At 34.2% G+C, this 20,636-nt stretch overlaps 1 protein-coding gene across 2 annotated transcripts in view; it reads right to left on the minus strand.

Annotated features, from left to right (window-relative positions):
* Positions 1–20,636, minus strand: part of SEMA3D (semaphorin 3D) — a 191,392-nt gene that overhangs the window by 153,124 nt on the left and 17,632 nt on the right. The window contains exon 2 of one of the 2 annotated variants that reach the window (XM_034964345.4): positions 4,776–4,907. The exons of the other annotated variant lie outside the window; for it this stretch is intronic. The gene's annotated coding sequence lies outside the window, so the exon portion shown is untranslated. The remainder of the gene's footprint in view (positions 1–4,775; positions 4,908–20,636) is intronic. 2 annotated transcript variants of the gene reach the window in all.

Below are 20,636 nucleotides of genomic sequence, written 5' to 3' on the forward strand. Positions count from 1 at the left end.
TGTGTATATGTGTGTGTGCATATATGTGTGTGTGTGTAGATTTTTTTTGTTGTGGGTAACAGTGCTATATAAACATTTATATTGCTTAGTATTTGAGAAACTTTCAGGTGATTTTAAGCTTTTAAACAGGTTAAGCTTTTAACTTAAATTTTTTTAGAACTTTAGAAACTTTTTTAAAAATAATGTTTTATTTTTCTAACATTTACAATAAAATAAATGAACAGGAAACACAAAATAAAACCATTTGCACAATAAAAGGTATTAACAGGAAACACAAAATAACACCAAATCTTAAAATGTTATGTCAAAATTTAAAATGTCTTAATAAACAGTGATAATATTATTTTCTTAAAAATACAAAAGTAACACTTGGCCAGGCGTGGTGGCTCATGCCTGTAATCTCAGCACTTTGGGAGGCCAAGGCAGGTGGATCACCTGATGTCAGGAGTTCAAGACCAGCCTGGACAACATGGTGAAACCCTGCCTCCCCAAATAAATAAGTAAAAATACAAAAAGTTAGCCAGGCATGGTGGCACGTGCCTGTAATCTCAGCTACTTGGGAGGCTGAGACAGGATTGCTTGAACCCAGGAGATTGCAGTGAGCCAAGATCGTGTCACTGCGTTCCAGCCTGGATGACAGAGCAAGACTCTGTCTCAAAAAATAAACAAACAGCAAAAAATGAAAACAAACAAACAAACAAAAACCAAAAGTAACACTTGCCTCAAACAATGATGATGGTCTCATTTATCATCACTGTAAGTGCTAACATCAAATTTTCAGTCACAGACTTTGTGATATTATAAATCCTAGGGAATATTTGCCATAATGGACTGAGAAAAATCAGAAAACAATGAGATTAAAGAAGGTACTGAGCTTTTATAGTAGACTTACAGTGCTTCCATTCACTTCCACCATGTCAGAGGCTACTGGACTTCTCAATTAAGATTCAGGGGCTACGATTAACATTAGCATCTAATAGTCTAACACTGTGATTCCAAAACTATGTGCAAGACACTCTGGAGTAATACAGTTAACTCATCAGGAATGCTGTAAGATATTTTAAAATTTCAAGATAAACACAACAATACTCACTATTTATCAGACACTGTATTAACTACTAGTCAAGCTATTTCTTAATTTTAACATTCAAGGGGGTTACATTCAAGGGGTCATAGCTATGTGAAGTTGGGTTCTTAGTAAAGCAAGTATCCCCAAAAGTCCTCATGGAACAGGTACTAAGGATCTCAGTGTTCAATCTGATTCCAAGGTTTGAGAAGTTGTATGGTGCCCAACACATACGCAATCACCATTAGTAAGTAATTCATATGTAATTTAAGAATATTTAAATTTAAAACATGTAAAACTTTTTTTTGTTTTAATTTATGTTGTCAGGACATAAATACTTATTTAGTTGTTTGGCCTTAACTGTAATAGTCAGAATTCTTGGTATTTGTTTGTTGGCCTAGAGGTGTGATGAAAAAAATTTTGAGCTGTTACGGTACTAAGAACTGAAAATCTTGGAAAGATATTTCTGTTCTAAATACTTTTCTAGAAATATATATATATATAATATATATATACACACACATATATTTACAGGGATATATATATACACACACACATATATTTACAGGGATATATATATTTTATATATTTTTTATATATATTATATATATTATATATATTTTATATATATTATATATATATTATATATATTTTATATATATATAATATATATATATGTCCCTGTAAATAGAATCACTTCCCAAATCAAACCTGAAACCTGAAGGAGAATTTGTGTATGCAATCTACTAATCAATTTACTGCTTACATCTTAACGTTCATTTTAACTCCTTTACTCTTCAGTATCTTCTAGCTTTTGCTACATTTATACCTAGAAGATTACAGTCATCGCAGCTTTTCTATATTTCAGTTCTCTGAGTTTATGTATAAAGTAATGAAGTAGGTAAGACCTGGCATAACAATGCCCTTATTGTGGTGCCACAATTAAGCCACACTGGAAAGGATCCAAAGATGACTTTCTTTACACTGAATTCCCTCTGTGGTGAATGGTGAATGGTGTTATTTTGTGTGTTTCCTGTTAATTCCTTTTATTGTAAATGTTAGACAAACAAAATAATATTTTAAAACAATGTTTCTAAAGTTCTAAAGCAATTTAACTCAGTTAAAAGCTTAACCTATTTAAAAGCTTAATATCATCTGAAAGTTTCTCAAATACTAAGCAATATAAATTTTAAACAGCACTGTTACCTACAATAAAAAAAATCCACACACACACACACACACACCCCACACATATATAATTAGAGACGTTATCTGATATTACTGAGACTGAAAGTCTAGTAAAACTATGTAAAAAAAATTGCTGCAAAAACCCTATGTAAAACTGAATAGAGAAAGTGTTGTCAACCCAAGAAAATGGTCCATTTTCTCATTCCTTAATTTGGGCTTGTATAGTCTGTCCTCATTTCTTTTTTCATTCTTCACTTTGGAAATCTTCAAAATAAACCAGGTAAACATCTCCAAGTTTATACATGTATAGAAGATTTCTGGAAATTTTTCCCAACCCCAAATTAAAACAAAGCAAACAAAAACAATGTGATACTCTTAACAAACAGTAGCAGATTATTTTCAAAATCAGTTCCAGAAAGAATATAGTTCTTAATCAGAACTAGGGAGTTCTTAATCAGAACTAGGGATTAGACAATATATATTTCTATGCTGGTTAAAATAGAGCACCGTAGTTGATGTGTGTATGCATATGTGTATGCATGTGTGTGTGTGTGTGTGTGTGTGATCAAGGTATGCAATTCTCAGTATATTATAGTGTATTTAGTACTATTTCTTTCATATTCTCAAAGCATCTTGTACTGGTAGAGCTTTTTGTGGTAATATTTTCTGTTTAGTTCATCACAGTGACCTGAAAGTTCTAGACAAACTTAAACTATTATATTAGAAGAAAATTTTAAATTCCTATTTTAAAATTCCAAATTTTAGACTGTCTGTAAAAAAAAGTTTTTTGACCTTACTTTGATAAAAATAATGAAAAAGTCCACAAAACTTTTTTGCAAGGAACATCTCTTACAATTGTATTATATACCTTGAGATGTTTTCTTTATTTTCTAATTATAGAATAGTTCATTATCTTATAGCTTCTTGGCTGAATATATGAAAAAATTGTTTAAATTTAATAATCTTTGATTTCATAACCACTGTACAATTTTGTCTCCCTTTGATTTATTAACCATTTATCTCTGCCTTGTCTTGTTTTTATGTTTTATTTTATACCTATCCTTACTTGTAGGACAATATTTCTTTGTTCAGAGTGAGGGTTCCTTAATCTTTGGTTTTGATTATTTCAAGTACCTGTTAAACAAATTTTACGGTAATGTGTAAATAAGTAATGAATGAATTACCTCTTACTGATTGTTAGAATAAGCCAAAGATGCATGTAAAAGAATCACTGTGGGCCATAAGCAAATAAAAGAGGTATCAATATTTACAATTAAATTTGATCTCCGATCACCAAATTAAATTATATGGTAGTCAAAAGACATCATTGTTCTTGCCCTAAAATTAATAGTTTATAATCTGAGGACAACACTATGTCTGATTTGTGGAAGAAGACAAGTTAACTACGATGAAAGTTAACTACGATGAATGTTAATCACAATCTTATAGTAAAAGAAAAATGAGAGCTATTAATTATGCCTATCAAACAATGAAACAACACAACAATAACAGAATATGATGTTGATTTTTTGCATAGTAATAACTAAAAATAATAGAGCATTGCCAAGATTACATACAAGCAATGTGTCTTCAAACATAGATGAATAATCTCATCTAAATAATTTATATTGAAAGAGTATATTTTAGAAAACAAATAAAAACATGTATTAGGATTAGAAACTGATAAATTACTTGGTGCTTACATGGTGTATTTTGTTATTCTATACAACAAATAAAATAGTAGAAGGGACTACCATAATTGTTCATCTTTAGTTCTGGAGCTAAAGCAAAAGTAGTCACTGATGCAAGTCAAAGTCAAGTCTAGCAGCCTAAGGAACTGGGACACTGTGACATGTTCAAATCAAGCAATCACAAGAAAGCTATGCCTGCTAATTCTGAGAGAGGTAAATAACTATTTGCAGATGATTCCTAACCTAATGGCAATGTTATAATGTATATTCATCCCTTGATACACACCAAAGATTGGTTCCAGGAACTCTGCCATTCTCATATGCCAACGTGTGCAAAATTTCCCACAGTCCTCCCTGCAGAGCCCTACTATACAAAAAGACTGCCTTTGGTATAAGCAGGTTTTGCATCCTGAGAATACTGTATCTGTTTGTTTGAAAAAATAAACTCTAATATAAGTGAACCCACCCAGTTTAAACTCATGTTGTTAAAGGGTCAACTGTATATAACTAACAGGACTCAAAGAATTACAATTACTTTATGCTATTTTTGCTTCAAGAGTCATTAAGATGATACAGCAGAGACCCAATCATTATTTGAATTCCAACATCTTGGAGTGATCATGTCTAGAAATAACATTGTATGTAGTATGGACATAGATTATCCAAAGTTTGCCTTAACAAACTGTCATGTAGAGTGCTTCCTCTCCAATCACATCAGCCCAAGGACAGTGCATTAGAATTATTCAGAGAAACAGAACAAATAGGAGAAATGCATCTATCTATCTATCTATCTATCTATCTATCGAGGTTTATTTAAGAGATTGGCTCACATAATTATTGAGGCTGATGAGTCCCAAGATCTGCAGTTGGTAAGGTGAAGATCCAGGAGAACCAACAGTGTATGTTCAAAAGCCTGGCAACCAGGACAGCAGATGTTATAGTTCTAGTCCAAGTGTAAAGACCTGAAAAACAGGAGAGATAATACTGTAGTTCCAGTCCAAACACTTTCAGGTTCCAGGACCAGGAAAGTCAGATGTTTCAGTTCAAGTCCAAAGGCAGAAAAATAAATATCCCAGCTCAAGACAGCCAGGCAAGAGGAAATTCCCTCCCACTTGTGGGAATGTCAAGCTTTTTGTTCTATTAGGTCTTCAACTGATTGGATGAGACCCACCAACATGACAGACGGCAATCTGCTTTACTCAGTCTACCAATTCACATGTTGATCTTATCCAAAAATGCCATCTCAGACAAATCCAGAATATTTTCCCAAATGTCTGGGCACCCCATGGCCCAGTCAAGTGGACACATAAAATCAACCATTACAGAAACCCTTATCTGCTCCTTACTGCTTACAGTGCCTTACTGCTTGCTTCTGCTTGCCTAACCTCCAAGCCATCATATTTCCTGTGCCTGCTAAACTAAGGAATGTTCAGACACTACAGAGAATTCCCAAGTTCCAAACTCTCCCCAAACCCAGTTTTCTCGGGGCTGGCTAGGACATACATTCGTCAAAGCTCAGTTATTAATAACTCTTAGTGGTTGACAACATTTACCTTTCAATAGAAATCTTATTTTATTTTTTAGAAAGTTGGAACAAACATGGATGTTCCCATGGAAGGGAGCCTCAGGGAAATGGGCAGCAAATCATACTCTTGGTATCCCATCAAGCCTCACACAAATCCTACCATGTTGTGGGGTGGGGGTTGGGGGATGTCTGTTACTTTCTCTTTCTCTGTACCAAGGCCGACCAGACATTTACTTATTAACACCTTGGAAATGAACATGTATGAAATGCACTTGCACAGTTTGTGACTTTTATTGCAAATGAAGTAATGGTCAGGATGGCAGTGATTTGAAATACAGTAGAACAGATTGTCTCCTTGTTTATAGGAAACTAGAAGTGCAGTATAAAGTGCACTTTGTAAATGTAGCAGAGAGAACCATAAAACTGAATAAGTGCATTGACTAAAATACAACACAAGGTGATAAGTCTAGGTTGGCCCTAAATAATAGACAACCATAAAAGATAATTAGGTTTGAACACATAATCTAAAGAGAAAAGAGTAAAACCTTTTTACAAAAAATATGCATAAGTCTGAAAAGAATTTAGCTAAGCTCAGATGTCATTATTTTTAAAGGTATTCATTTAAAGATAAAGCATAACTTGTCTTTCTATATATAAAGAATTGTGTCATGTTATTACTGTCATCTCCACAGTTTTTCAAATTGATTGCTTTAAAAATAATGTAATCATCTTGCATTGCAAAGTTTTTTCAAACATCTTATTATAAAAAATTCACACATGCAGAAAAGTTGAAGTATACAGAAAGCATCTGTACACCCACACCTAGAGTCTACACTTTTTTTTTTGATATTTGCTTTATTATCACACTATGCATTCCTGCCAGTCCATCTGACTTAAAAAAAGTTTTTCAAAGCAGGACAATGATATCCATATACGTTACCCCTAAACACTCTACCAGAATAAAAATTTTGTATTTTCTCTTGTAAGTTAAATATATATATTGCTAAGAGATAAAAATATATAACTAAATAGATGTCTTACTGTGCACTACATCTCTTGGATGCTAGTTACTTATCCATTAGAGTTTAGTGCTTATGAGGCTATCGTCTTAGTTTTAATCTCCCTGATGGGTCCATTAGTTATTTTGTTTTCCACAGGTACATATTAAACCCCTTATAACATTTAGTCATACTGAAACTTAATGTATTTCCAGCAGCAGTGTAACATGCAAAAGTACACAAATCTTAAATAGTAGACAAATCAGGGAACAGGCCCAATAGGTGGTGTTAATTAAAGACATTTTGCAAATGATTCACTTATACATTTAGGTACTATAAAACAGCTTATTTACCTTTTACAGATGTCACACATACATATATTCATGTTTTATTTTAGTTATATATTTATTTCTAATGAGGGTTAGCTCTTCAACAGAATGCAAATTATAAAACATTTAATATTGCCAGAGATAATATTTGCATTTATCATAGAGCAACAAGTAATGAGCCCTTGATATCTCATGAAGTTGTGGCACCTCAGTCAACAACAATTAAATGCCGAGCTCTTGAAAATATGAATGAACAATATGACTTATGTCACACTTACACAATTCCCTTTATTTTAGCTGATGTGCTTTTAATTCCAAATGTGCACTGGCCTATCCAGTTATTAATTATTTTTATTTTTCTTCTGATAATTGTTAGTTTTATCACCTACTTGTTACATATATACATATTAGCTTAGAAATGTAGACAAAATAATGTTTTAATTTATCTTGCATTATGCTGCAATATAAGTGATTTTTTTTTTTTTTTTTTTTTTTTTTTGAGATGGAGTCTCGCTCTGTCACCCAGGCTAGGGTGCAGTGGCAAGATCTCGGCTCACCGCAACCTCCACCTCCCGGGTTCAAGCGATTCTCTGGCCTCAGCCTCCTGAGTAGCTGGGACTACAAGCGCATGCCACCACACCTGGCTAACTTTTGTATTTTCAGTAGAGACGGGGTTTCACCACATTGGCTAGGATGGTCTCTATCTCCTGAACTCATGATCCACCCCTTCGGCCTTCCAAAGTGCTGGGATTACAGGCGTGAGCCACCACACCTGGCCACAAGTGATTCTTAAGATAATAAATCAATCTCCAACTTCAATGTATTGCCTAGAATTCTAGAGCTTGATTCTTCCAACTTAAAGGAATAATCGAATTTTCCAGAGTATAAAGTTATAAAAATCACATTTCAGAAAAATAATATCTCTTTAAGACCTATGGTCTTAACTACATTTTAATTTGGTATTGAAAAATTTTAAGAATTTATCCTAATTTATGAGCAAATTTCATCCCCTTATGAGTTGCTTACATTTTCCACACAAGTCATCATCAATAAGCCATTTATATTCATGAAATACAGAGGACACACAAAGAAAGAGAGCTGACACAGATTAAAAAGTAATCTTTTAAACAGGCTCTTTATGAAGTAAATCAACCTGTTTACCAAAAACACCACAAAATACCATTAGCATAACAGACAGTAAGAAGAAAATAGTTATATCAAGCAAATATCTTATAGCCCACAGACACTTTATGGAAATCCCCACAAGAAAAATAAAACAAAAAGTAATGGTTCTAAACATGCTTTGTTTGGAATAATGATGCCATTAACACTTGGCACTACAGTGCCCAAATGGAAGTGTGTTTGCATAATGGTTTACTCTACTCTTTATAAAGATAAACACAGAAGGTCACTGTGCAGAGGCTGACATGCTTCAGGAATAAATGGCACTTTGAAATACAGAATGTCTCACTGTTTCTGGCACAAGCCTACCTTTTTAGTCTGATTAAAAAAAAATAGACCTAGAGTTTTATTCTATTTCTTGTTTTTGTAATAATAAAATTTCATCCTTATTTGCTTAGATGGATAAAGAAAGTCAATACTAAAAATGTGGCAGTTAATAAATAAATTATGTTAACAATATCAAATATGGTAACAGTTTTGATATCAATGTTAAAATATCAGCATAGTATAATAAAAATAACATGTATGAAAGATTCTGGTTATATTCAAAATATTAACCAAAAGATTTTTGTTTCTCCAAGTGAGACTAAATTCCTGGAAAGATGCTTTTATAAGTTGACAATTTGGTATGCTTAACCAGCTCCCCGTTGTACATTTTATGTGTCTTTTCTTCACAGTTTGACCCTTGCCGACACTTTATGTATACTGTCTAAAATGTGCTCCCTATAATATTCTGATGTCTGAGCTTTTCGCACCATGTCCCAATATGATCTCATATTTCTCTTGTTACTTGTATTTTGCAAGGCTTATAAGTAAATAAATTGCATCAGTTTATGCCATACATACATCAACATTGTTTGGGGAGAACAAAGCAAAACAAAACAAGCCAACAAAGGCTCTGCTGGGCAGAGATGTAGCTCCTCTCCTCAACAACACCCAACAGTCTTCATGTTTTCACTTCAGTCGCCCAAAGCACATGGATTAGTATCATTATTGCAGGAATTCAGGGACCCTGAACCTAGGGACCGGCTGAAGTCATGGCAGAAGAACATAAATTGTGAAGATTTCATGGACATTTATTAGTTCCCCAAATTAATACTTTTATAATTTCTCATGCTTGTCTTTACTGCAATCTCTGAACATAAATTGTGAAGATTTCATGGACATTTATCACTTCCCCAATCAATACCCTTGTGATTTCCTATGCCTATCTTTACTTTAATCTCTTAATCCTATCATCTTCGCAAGCTGGGGAGGATGTATGTCACCTCAGGACCGTGTGATTATTGCGTTAACTGCACAAATTGTAAAGCATGTGTGTTTGAACAATACGAAATCTGGGCACCTTGAAAAAAGAACAGGATAACAGCAGTGTTCAGGGAACAAGAGAGATAACCTTAAACTCTGACTGCCAGTGATCTGGGCAGAACAGAGCCATATTTCTCTTCTTTCAAAAGCAAATAGGAGAAATATTGCTGAATTCTTTTTCTCAGCAAGGAACATCCCTGAGAAAGAGAATGCATCCCTGAGGGGAGGCCTCTAAAATGGCCGCTTTGGGGACGGCTGTCTTTTATGATCATAGCTGTGGAATGAAATAAGCCCCGGTCTCCTGTAGCGCTCCTAGGCTTATTAGGACGAGGAAATTCCTGCCTAATAAATTTTGGTCAGACCGATTGTCTGCTCTCAAACTCTATTTCCTGATAAGATGTTATCAATGACAATGCCTGCCTGAAACTTCATTAGCAATTTTAATTTTGCCCTGGTCCTGTGGTCCTGTGATCTCACCCTGACTCTGTTTACCTTGTGATATCTTATTACCTTGTGACACATGTGATCTCTGTGACTCACACCCTATTTGTACAATCCCTCCCCTTTTGAAAATCACTAATAAAAACTTGCTGGTTTTGCGGCTTGGGGGGCATCACGGAACCTGCCCACATGTGATGTCTCCTCCGGACACCCAGCTTTAAAATTTCTGTCTTTTGTACTCTGTCCCTTTATTTCTCAGACCAGCCAACACTTAGGGAAAATAGAAAAGAACCTACATGAAATATCAGGGGTGAATTTCACCTGATATATCATCAGAATTTTTTCTGTTTCACTAAGATCAGAAACTCAGAATTTCTGGCCCTTTCCACAAATTCCTCATTGTGACTTATTTCTCCCCTTCTCACTGACGGTGTCTATTGTGTCTAACTGCTTTGCTACCCACATCACTCTCTTTACCATCACCTCAGCTACTGGTGGGACCCAACACCTTTAGTTCCTCAACCCCTTTCATCTGTTTTTTCCTCGTACTTATCTTAGACCCTGATATTCTCTTATTTTGACAATGACTGGCTGCACTTTCAGCTAAAAATTTGTAACCTAGTATAAATACATAAATCAACTGTCAGTAAGGGTAGAGGAGGGTGTTAAATTGCAGTTTCCAGGCCATCATCTTCAAATTTTTCATTGCAGCAAGTCAAAGAAGGGTGATAAGGAATCTGGATTAATCATGAAAACACTCCAGGTGGTAGGACAGAATCTACCCCTTTTTAACAGTCATTGACTTTAAAATTGGTTCCCAAATCTAAAGTGCCAGACTCAAATTTTCCTCTAACTCTAGTCCTCATCTGTCTTTATTACCTAATTCATGAACCATTACATTATTTTCCATCTTCTGTCACTTCCATCCTCTGGTCATATACAAACCACATGTGTACTCTGAAGGTGTTTTGATGCAATTGATTTGGTAGGCAATGGGGAGCCATGTGTTGTTTTATAAACAAGAAAGACAAACTTTTCAAGTGGTCAAGGTTCTTCTCAATATTATCCAAAAATTTATTATGGCTTTATCTCTAACTAGGCTTCTAATTTGTGAATAAAATGATGTCTTATTCTCACTTAATCATCGTAGTGCTGAACTCCACTCCAGTTATGGGTGAGAACACAGTGACAGAATGTAAATGATTTGATGTAGCTGCAGAGCTATTCACTTTGACAGCAGGCCATCTAATACCAGTGCATATTCTTTCCTTCACACTGTCCTGCAGATAGTAGGATTTCAGTAACCATTATATGACTGGAGGAAGGAAGCAAGAAAGATAGGAAAGAAGGAAGTGAAGCAAGAGAGAATGACCAACTAGTGTTCAAGAAACACAAGCCATAAGTTCTACGGTAACTACTCCAGAGATATCATATATACCACATCTCTCCACGAACTATATCATTTGTGGATTAAAAACTGAACTGTTATTTTATTGAACTGCAAACAGTAATACTGAAAATAATATATATCTCAATTCCACTTTGATAAAATTGAGTTTTTAAGCCTAACAGGATAATGTCAAGCTACTTATTGATCTGATAGAAAACAAAAAGGTAAGGCATTATATAAATATAAGTAAATACGTGTTTTTTTTTTACCATTGAAGTGTGAACGAAATTGATATGGTTAAGAGATGGATGAACATGCAGTCAGAGTGACAGAGATTACTATTAACACCAGCATGAAAGTATAGGACTGGGAAGATAATGGGTCTGATGAAATATAGAAAAAAAAATAAAGAAGTCAATAAACACATGAATAAGATCTGAGTCAGGCAGAATGAGTAAAATAAATACTATAAAGAACAAGAGAGACAGAGTCATAGTGAAAGAGAGAGAGAAATTGAAACTGAGATTTCCACGATGGAAAAAGAATTAGCCAGAAGGCAGCTGTAGGCAAATGGGGGCGATGCGGTTTGCCTGACTCTCTGCCTGTAGAAACATGCATCATCATTCTAATGAGAACCTTAGGGAACAAGAAAACATCATAGCAGCACAGGAGGTAATGGGACCCTCCTAAACAGGACTGGTGGGACTGCACCTGGTGTTCAGACCCAGGCTTCTCATTATCCAAAAGGTGCAGGGAAGCTGGAAGGAGTTCAGAGACATGATGGAAAAATGATTAAGATACAAAGAAAGATGATTTCTGATGGAAGATTAAAGCACTAAAGAAGCTCAACTTGGATGAGCAACAAGTTGATAGACAAAGTACCTCTCTGCAAACCAGCAAAAGATATCAAAACTCTGGGGGAAAAAAGTATTATTTAATTTTTTACTAGAAGAAGAGGTTTATGAAGAATAATTGCAATGAAGCAGAAAAGAAGTCAACCCTAAAATTAGGAAGTGAAGTATAAAAATGCAAGCAATGACTACTTGCACGTATGGAGGAGGGGAATGGATAACATCAGTCGGACAATGTAAATAAAATACAGGCAACTTGACCACACAGGGGTGACCATGATTCTGGAAGACAACACAATCAACATAAAATAAGGAAATATCAGAAAATTAATAATAATTCAAACTCAATTTTCAAAGGGACTAAAAATTTTAGCTTTATCTTCCATGTTTTGTTGTTACACTAGTCTTCACCTGAAATAGTAAATTAATTCAGCAGTTTCCAGAAGGGAACTAAATACAATCAAATAATTGGTCCTTTTGACATGGCTTACAGTGATTCTTTGTGTTGGTTTGCAAATTAATATTTTAAAATATTAAAATGTGAATGAATCACTCACATAATTAGCAATAGGGGTAAATATAAAATATATAAATAACATATAGATAGATACAGAAATAAATCATAAATATTTTATAATGTTTTAATCATAAAATTGTTCCTCCCTCCCCTGCTGTAACTTTGCAGGGTATGAAAAACCCAGGCACCCATGGCCTCTGGAGGGGCAAAGAAGACAGGGCTGGAACTGAGGATGGTTGCGGGTGGAGTAGGCGGGGAGAGTTGCAAGAAGCAGGAAGAGAGGAAAACAACTACCATTCACGTAGGAGTGAGATGGCTCTTCACAGAAGGAAGCAAACAATTCTTAGGTGGGACTTATTTATCCATATGTTGCATGTACATATAGGCCAATCTGTGTTTTTTTCTATGAATCACTCTGTAATACCCATTATAGGAAGAAACTGAACTACCCACACAGGTATTATTTTTGGATTATGATATTTGAGTTAGCAAAACAGGTATATCATCCACTATCTTACAACTTAAATATTCACAGTGCCGCATACAAATATATTTTTATTAAAACTCAAAGTGAAGATTTCTGCATTTTAAGAAACATCTGATGCACAATAGAAAACTCTGAAGAAATGAAATTCTCACTCTAGTCAGACTGTCCATTTGTTTTCATTTTATGTGTTTGCTCGTCTGATAAACACTCATCTCTGTGCTTTGAGAGTCAATATAATAATAATCTGTACCTGTTTCGTAGCTGTTCCCAATTTGTAAAACGTGTTTTTTTTTTTAATCTCATCTTAATTTCAGCTTTGGAGTTAGATATTCCTCATCCTCTGTTTCACAAGTAACAAAGCAAGAATCAGAGGGGTTTCTGAGCAGCCAAAGTCAAGTAGAAAGAAGGGCTAACAACAGCAAAGACCTGCATCCTCCAACTGCCCAACAAGTGATCCTTCCACTGCACTGTATGTCCTGCGCAATTCATGTACTAAGTCACAGCATCAGTAAACACAGAGTTAACAAAACAGTGATTATTGCATAAAACCACACCCTTATCATAAGTTTGTTGGGAATCATTAAAAGTGAAATTATTGTGAAAGAAAAATGAAAGAAGCAGGTGATGTAGATCAGGTAAAAATTAATAATAACAAAAGTTATTAGCTTAAGTTTCCAGAATGCGTAGCCATTTGTTTTCATTGAATTACCTTTGTTTTCTAAGAATGACATGTCATAGTTGATTAAAATGCAACTCATGCCACAGTGAAAAAAAGCCAGAAATTTCAGGTAGGTTTCAGCATTTAGAACAAAAGGACACTCTAAAGATGCAGTGGGGTGGAGCAGTAAGTGGAAGGAAGAACAATATGGGAAAGGTGTACTGGGAGGGTGAGGAAAACCTGAGTAAGAATGTGGAAAAAGACTGGAAGCTCTGTCAAGTTTCCAGAAACTGAAAACAAGCATATGCACAAAAGGAAACTTGACAACGTCTTCCTAAATGCACCAAGGAGCAATCTGCAGAACAGAAGGTTCCAGTAGCTGAGAGGAAATACACTTAGCAGAGGCAAACATCATCTTGGAACTGACTGAAAGGAAAATAACATTTAAAATGTTCAGACTCCTTGGAAGACAGAAGTAAAGGAACTGAGTCAGCGACTGAATGTCATAAGGCAGAGGTTTAGAGGCCGAGGACATCCAAGGAGGTGAGCTAACGAGAAGGAAAGACAAGGATGTGAAGTAAGAATATAAAAGAAGTATATACAAATCCAAAATATACAGTAAGATTAGAAAGTAAAACAGAATACAAAGAAAAGAAAAAAAAAAGGCACTTGGAAAGTGGCCTCTCCATGAAAGTGAGCCAATGCTTGTGCAGCAGTGAAGAACTTAAACTCTAAAATCAAACTGCCTGGTTCCACATTCTATCTTGACAGCTTAGTAGGAGGAAACTGGGGCAAGTTATTTAATCACTCTATACCTCAGTTTCTTCACTTGAAAAAGGAGAAAGTAATATCACCCACCACACAATAAATCAAGAGAATTCAGTAAGAAAATTGTTATAAAGCAAAGAATACAGTGCTTGTCACCAGAGTGAACAGTAAAACATAACCATAATTTCCAAAGTCTTGAAAGATTTATAATACTTCAAAGATCAGAAATGGAATCTGGAAAAAAAAAAGGCTATAAAAATGATCAGCATGATGGAAAAATAAGAAAAAAAGAATCAACTCTCCAACAGAAAGGATAACAGGACAGTAGGAAATAACTAGGTAATTTAAAGATGAATTTTTTAAAGTAATGAATAAAGTGAAAGATGTTACTTAAAATTTATCTGATCCAAGACAATTTACTATGAAAAATGTAAATTCCTGGAAAATGGGCAAAGAAGCCCCTTATTTCTGAAAGATCCAATTCAGAAATCCAGCTTTAATCATTTAAAGTGGCTCACTTATTCTCATTCCCAGAATTGCTTTCAACCAGCCAAATGTTTCAATCCTGATTCAAGTAAATAACCAAGCATTTCATATCTGAATGCTTTTCAGAAACAGTAAGGAAAAGTAATTTTTGCCAATCTTTCAAATATAACTTGAACTGAGTAAAGTTACAGACTCCCATTCTAACAAGAAAAGCTTCAATTTTCATGTTATAAATTTTTATTTTGTAAATGGAAACATCAATAATAAGTAATAATGACCAATCTTTTTTGAATGTTTACTATGAAATAAACTCTACACATCTTATTTCAGACTCTTTTGGAAAACTTTTCAAAATGCTAATTAGTTTGAAATAAAGTTGATGCTCAGAGAAGTGTAGTGAGTGCTTCAGGTCTTACAGTCAGTCAGTAGCAGAGCATGGATTTGAATAAAGGTCTATTTGAGCAAAAGTATGCCCTTTTCATAACGTTGCTACATGGGAGCCTTCACTGAATAATAACTTGAACTAAGTCACTACATAATATCACTGTATAATGATACCACCTATCACGGATTTAAACTAGTTATTTAAACTAGTTGTTATTGTTTGTTTTAACCCAAACCTATCTCTATCTGTATGTATCTATACATATACTTATTTATCTAAACTCCTATGAACTTGATAACAAAATTTCTTAAAATCTAAGCAGATAGAGAGCATTTTTGAGCTGCCAATCTTTAAAAAATATTTTTTTGGAAAGGAAAATCAGATTCCCTTAGTCATTATAAGTTCTCATAGTCTGAGCATCTCCGCAAGCTGCATTTGATTTTCATGCTTAAAGATGCATGGATTTCTTCATACAACACAGCCTCTAAAGACAAGCCAATTACTTCATCTGGTGCTGAAGTGAAGAAAGTGACTTGACACAATACAGGAGGAAAACTTTCAGTGTTGTAGTTTATTGAAAGACTGAATGTCAGCCACTTTTGTGGCACACAAATTTTGTATAATACATTTTATATATTACATTAGGATTTGTCTGGATAATGTTGACAGTAGGAAATTTCAACTTTAAATATTGATTTTAGAACTTAGAACCTGTATAAAACTCAACTCCATTGTATTTGTAGCTGGTAAATAAAATGTGGCCTTTTATTCAAGGAAACAACAGGCACTTAGAGATATAAAACATGTATACAAAGAGCTGTAATTTAGGCAGAATGAAAGTGCTATACAAGAAATATAGAAGATGTCATTTAGCGTTAGGTATATCTCCTAATGCTATCCCTCCCCCTTCCCCCCACCTCACAACAGTCCCCAGTGTGTGATGTTCCCCTTCCTGTGTCCACGTGTTCTCATTGTTCAATTCCCACCTATGAGTGAGAACATGCAGTGTTTGGTTTTATGTCCTTGCGATAGACGAGTTAATGGGTGCAGCACACCAACATGGCACATGTATACATGTGTAACGAACCTGCACGTTGTGCACATGTACCCTAAAACTTAAAGTATAATAATAATAATAAAACTTAGTTATGTAAATTAAAAAAAGAAATATAGAAGATGAATTAAATGGTAAAAAAAAAAAACTTCTAGAGTGAGATGGATGGGAGATGTAGTAGAATCAAAGAAAATTTCACAGTAGAGAAATCATTTAAGCGAGAGTTTGTGAATAGATAATGTTTCAATAGACACATAAGATACGACATGAGAAAGATGTGATGTAATAGTTTCATGTGACTAAGATAAACACGGGCTAAACTGCAAAGTTAGATTACAACCCAATCATGACAAGGGTATTGTGTTTACACTGGATTCTGCCATCACTTGTAGGAGGGAGTGAATGACACCAGAGGTGTCCAAACAGGCCAGTCACTTTATTTGAGTTTACCTTATCAGGAGAAAATCGTGCTTCACCCACAATAGTTTCATCGCCTGTGATTTTTCAATATCTGAGTACATATGCATACCATCTTTTAAAAAGTTCACAATATATTTCTTTAAAACCAATTCAGGTAATTCCCTTTAAACTAAGAAGGACATCAGTTATTCCTGACAATTATTCTCATATAAAATAGGAGCAAGTATGTGGCATAAGTCTCCTTTTATGGAGAAAATATGTGGTAGAGAAAGCAATCACGCATCTCAAACACTACAAAGTATTTCCAAAGGTCAGCCTTTTACAGAAATATTCAGAGAAGATGCTAAAAAGAAGAGGCAAGGGAAAATGCAGATGGGTTCATATATCTTAAAAGGACATATATTATTCCTAACAAAATTATATAAATATGTATCTGAGTATATAATGCGCTTCATCAATTTTTTAATCAGTAGAGGAAGGTGCCAAGAATACGGTTAATGGCATAAACAGGTTTAATAATCATGAGAATCTAATTTGCTTGGAATGATACTGTTCTTACTTTATTTACTACTATATTTCATATACCTACACACATATACACATTCAAACATGCTATATATATACACGTCATACTTAATGTCGTTGTTAGTTTTGCTTAAATTATGTATTTTTCTACACGATGTTGATCTTACCAAATAAAGTCTTACTAACAATGACAAAGGTTCTTAAATACAATATCCTAACTTGGTTAGGGCTTATGATAAAATGAGAAGAAAAATATGAGTTAGAAAACTAATAAAATAGTTCAGGCAAAAGAACATGAAGGTTTGAATCATGGTGTTGGCAGTGACGATGGAAAGGAGGCAAGTTTTAAGAAAACTTGCTGAAGTAATTGGAAATAAAGAGCAAAGGAAAGTGATAATAATAGTAGCTAACATTTATGAGGTATTACTAAGGACCAGACATTATTCTAAGTTGTGAACACATATTAACTCAATCCACACAGTAATTTATTAAATACTCTTAATACTTCATTTGCAGATGTTGAATCTAAGGCATAGAGAGATAAAGCAAATTGCCCAAGGCTACAAGCTTGTTAGTGACAGAATTGGGATGGGAACCCAGGTGGGACTAGGTTCACAGGACCTGCTCTGTATTGCATTAGAGATGACTGATGTGTAAAGTTCAAATTACTAGCCGTATGGTGCTGATAAAAATAAAGAAAAGAGGTTCAGTGAGTCGGTAAGGGAAAAAATAAAAAATGAAAGCCCCGTTTTATTTTTGACATTTTATATCTGAAGGGCTGGAAGAACTTTAAAGTGGGTAAGAAAACATGAGTTAGAGGTTTTGTACAAAGGTGATAATGGATTATAGCCAAAGCAACTGATCAGAACTATTATCTAAGTGATGGTGTACAGTGAATGTGAATGTAAATTACCAAATTAAACAAACTTTAACTGAAAAAATGTCCTGAAATCAATACAAACGTATTGGCCTTAGAGAAATATCCATTAGGGTGGCTGGAGAAACAGCAGATATTTCATTAGACACAGGTAAACTGAGACCCACCTGAAGATCATAAAAAGCCAAAACAATATTATGTTTCATCATGCAGGGAGCTATATCAACTACATTGAAATATCAAGAGTTGAAATGTTATAATAGGCTGAAACATTTTGCTTGAAATGCCTCATCTGGAGGTCTTGGCTGGTTAAATAGAGAAGTGAGGCCAAGAGTATCTGGAAATATGCAGAACAGTCAAGGGTGGTGATGTTCTCATAGAAACATAAAGCATTTCAACGGGAATGAAGGAAAGTAATGAGAAAGCTAGAAGGATCGGTGGTTGTGTTATAAATTTTCACCTTTGAATGATATAATTTACTGTGAAGCTGATACTAATATTGGAGGTCTATTTGTGGTAGATTAGTAAGAAAGTGACTTTGCCCATAAAATTATCTTAATTTATTGTTATAAATACACGAAATATCTTCAAGAAGCATTATAAGCATTCAAGGTCTACCTGTATAGAGGTATAATCAAAAGGCCAATATATTTAAGAAGGAAGGGTGTATTTTCATTGTCAAATCCCCAGTTTAAAAAAATACATCTAAAACTTGGGGAATTATTATTCCAGGAAGGATGGAATTTCCCTCTACAGGAAAATATCTACAACTGAAAGATATAATGCAATAAATAAATACATGATTTAAAAGAAAAATAAGACTGCACATCTGCTTCCTGATAGAATTATGATGAATACATTGGGAAATGTTTCTTTTGGTTTCTATTATTAAAGGTGACCACATCAAGAAAGCATGATATTGTGTAAAAACATTATCTTTCTCTTTGTTCACATCCAGATAACAAATAGAAAATGGTAATACTTTAGATAAGTCTACCTCTCACAGACAAACAGCTATAAACAAAACACTAGTAGGGGTACTCTATACTGCTCCCGTGCATATTTTTGATAACGACATATATTTTGGACTGGAGTGTATATAATAATTGAAAAGTTTGACAGAATTTTATACTTTTCTTATCATAGTCTAATGGCTGAAATAGATTAATCAACCTGTGGCTCTTATTATTTTTTAAAGACAATTACAAATATGTGGAAAATGGCCCATCTCTACCTACAGAGCCTACCCATTGCTTAATATTTGGGTGGTTTGGTGGGGAGAGGATGCAGTCAGACAGTAGTCCCAAGAAAGTTTCATCCTTTCTACAGGCTAGTCAGAACAAGTTTTCCAAGCAATATCTAACAGCAAATACTACTTAACTTTTTATCAATGTATGATCTATTTTTAATTCTTATTTTAAAACACCTCTGTGACTATTAGTTGTCACCATGCTTTGATGTAAATGTCAACAATTTTGGCAGTACAGGCTTCTTTCTAAATTAGTTGTCAACCTCACTAAGAAGCAAAAAGTTTACTCTTGTGGGAATGAAGAGGCTTCAGTTGTAATCTCAGCTCTGTGATAACTCAGTCATGTGCCTATGAGCACACTACAACTAGTGTCTCAGATTGGTGCAAAAGTAATTGCGGTTTCTGCAATTTTTTTTTTTTTAATTTTAATTACTTTTGCACCAACCTAAGAATTGGATTATGAATTACTCAAGCCCAGAGCTATTCCCCTCTGAACACTTAGCACTTATCTTAAATTATATATATTTCTGTGTGTGTGTGTATATATATAAATACATTCATGTTTAAGGAAGGAAAGGTGACAAAGAAAGAAAGAAAGATGAAAGAAAGAAAGAAAGAAAAAGAGAAACAAGGAGGGCAGTAAAGCGTTGGGGCAGGGGAAGGAATTCAAACCAGCTTGTGCTCAGTTGTCCATGTGAAATTAAGAAATTTAGACTATATCTCAGTTTGCTTTTTTATTCTGAAATACTATGAGTTCATGAGGTAAATTAGATAAAAAATATTTTATCATTATTTTCTTATACTATGAGTCCATGAGATACATTAGAAAAAAATTATTTTATCATTAGCTTATTAATTAGAAGGATTTTCAAATAAATATTCTGAAACTGACAGTTTGTCAGGCTTATACTCCAATTATGTCCAAGACTGAAATTAAACAAAACAAAGAAACAAACAAAGAAAAACCTTCAGACACTAGTTCTGTTAAACAAGTTTTAACAAAATGCAGCTTGTTGGAGAAATTCAAAAATTATTTAGTGGATATGCACTAATTTAATATATTTAGAATAAAATTGAACTTTAGAGACACTGCTTTCTGAACACTAACAGGTTGTCTGCTACTTTCACACAGTATATTTTGCTCCTGACATTCTTTTGAATGAAGATAACCTAAAGCGAAACGGGCTGATAGTAAGGAGGCAAAATAGAGTACTTAGAACATTTTCATAGCTTATCAACTT

The sequence above is a fragment of the Pan paniscus genome, chromosome 6, assembly GCF_029289425.2.
Source record: "Pan paniscus chromosome 6, NHGRI_mPanPan1-v2.0_pri, whole genome shotgun sequence".
Classification (NCBI taxonomy): Eukaryota; Metazoa; Chordata; class Mammalia; order Primates; family Hominidae; genus Pan; species Pan paniscus.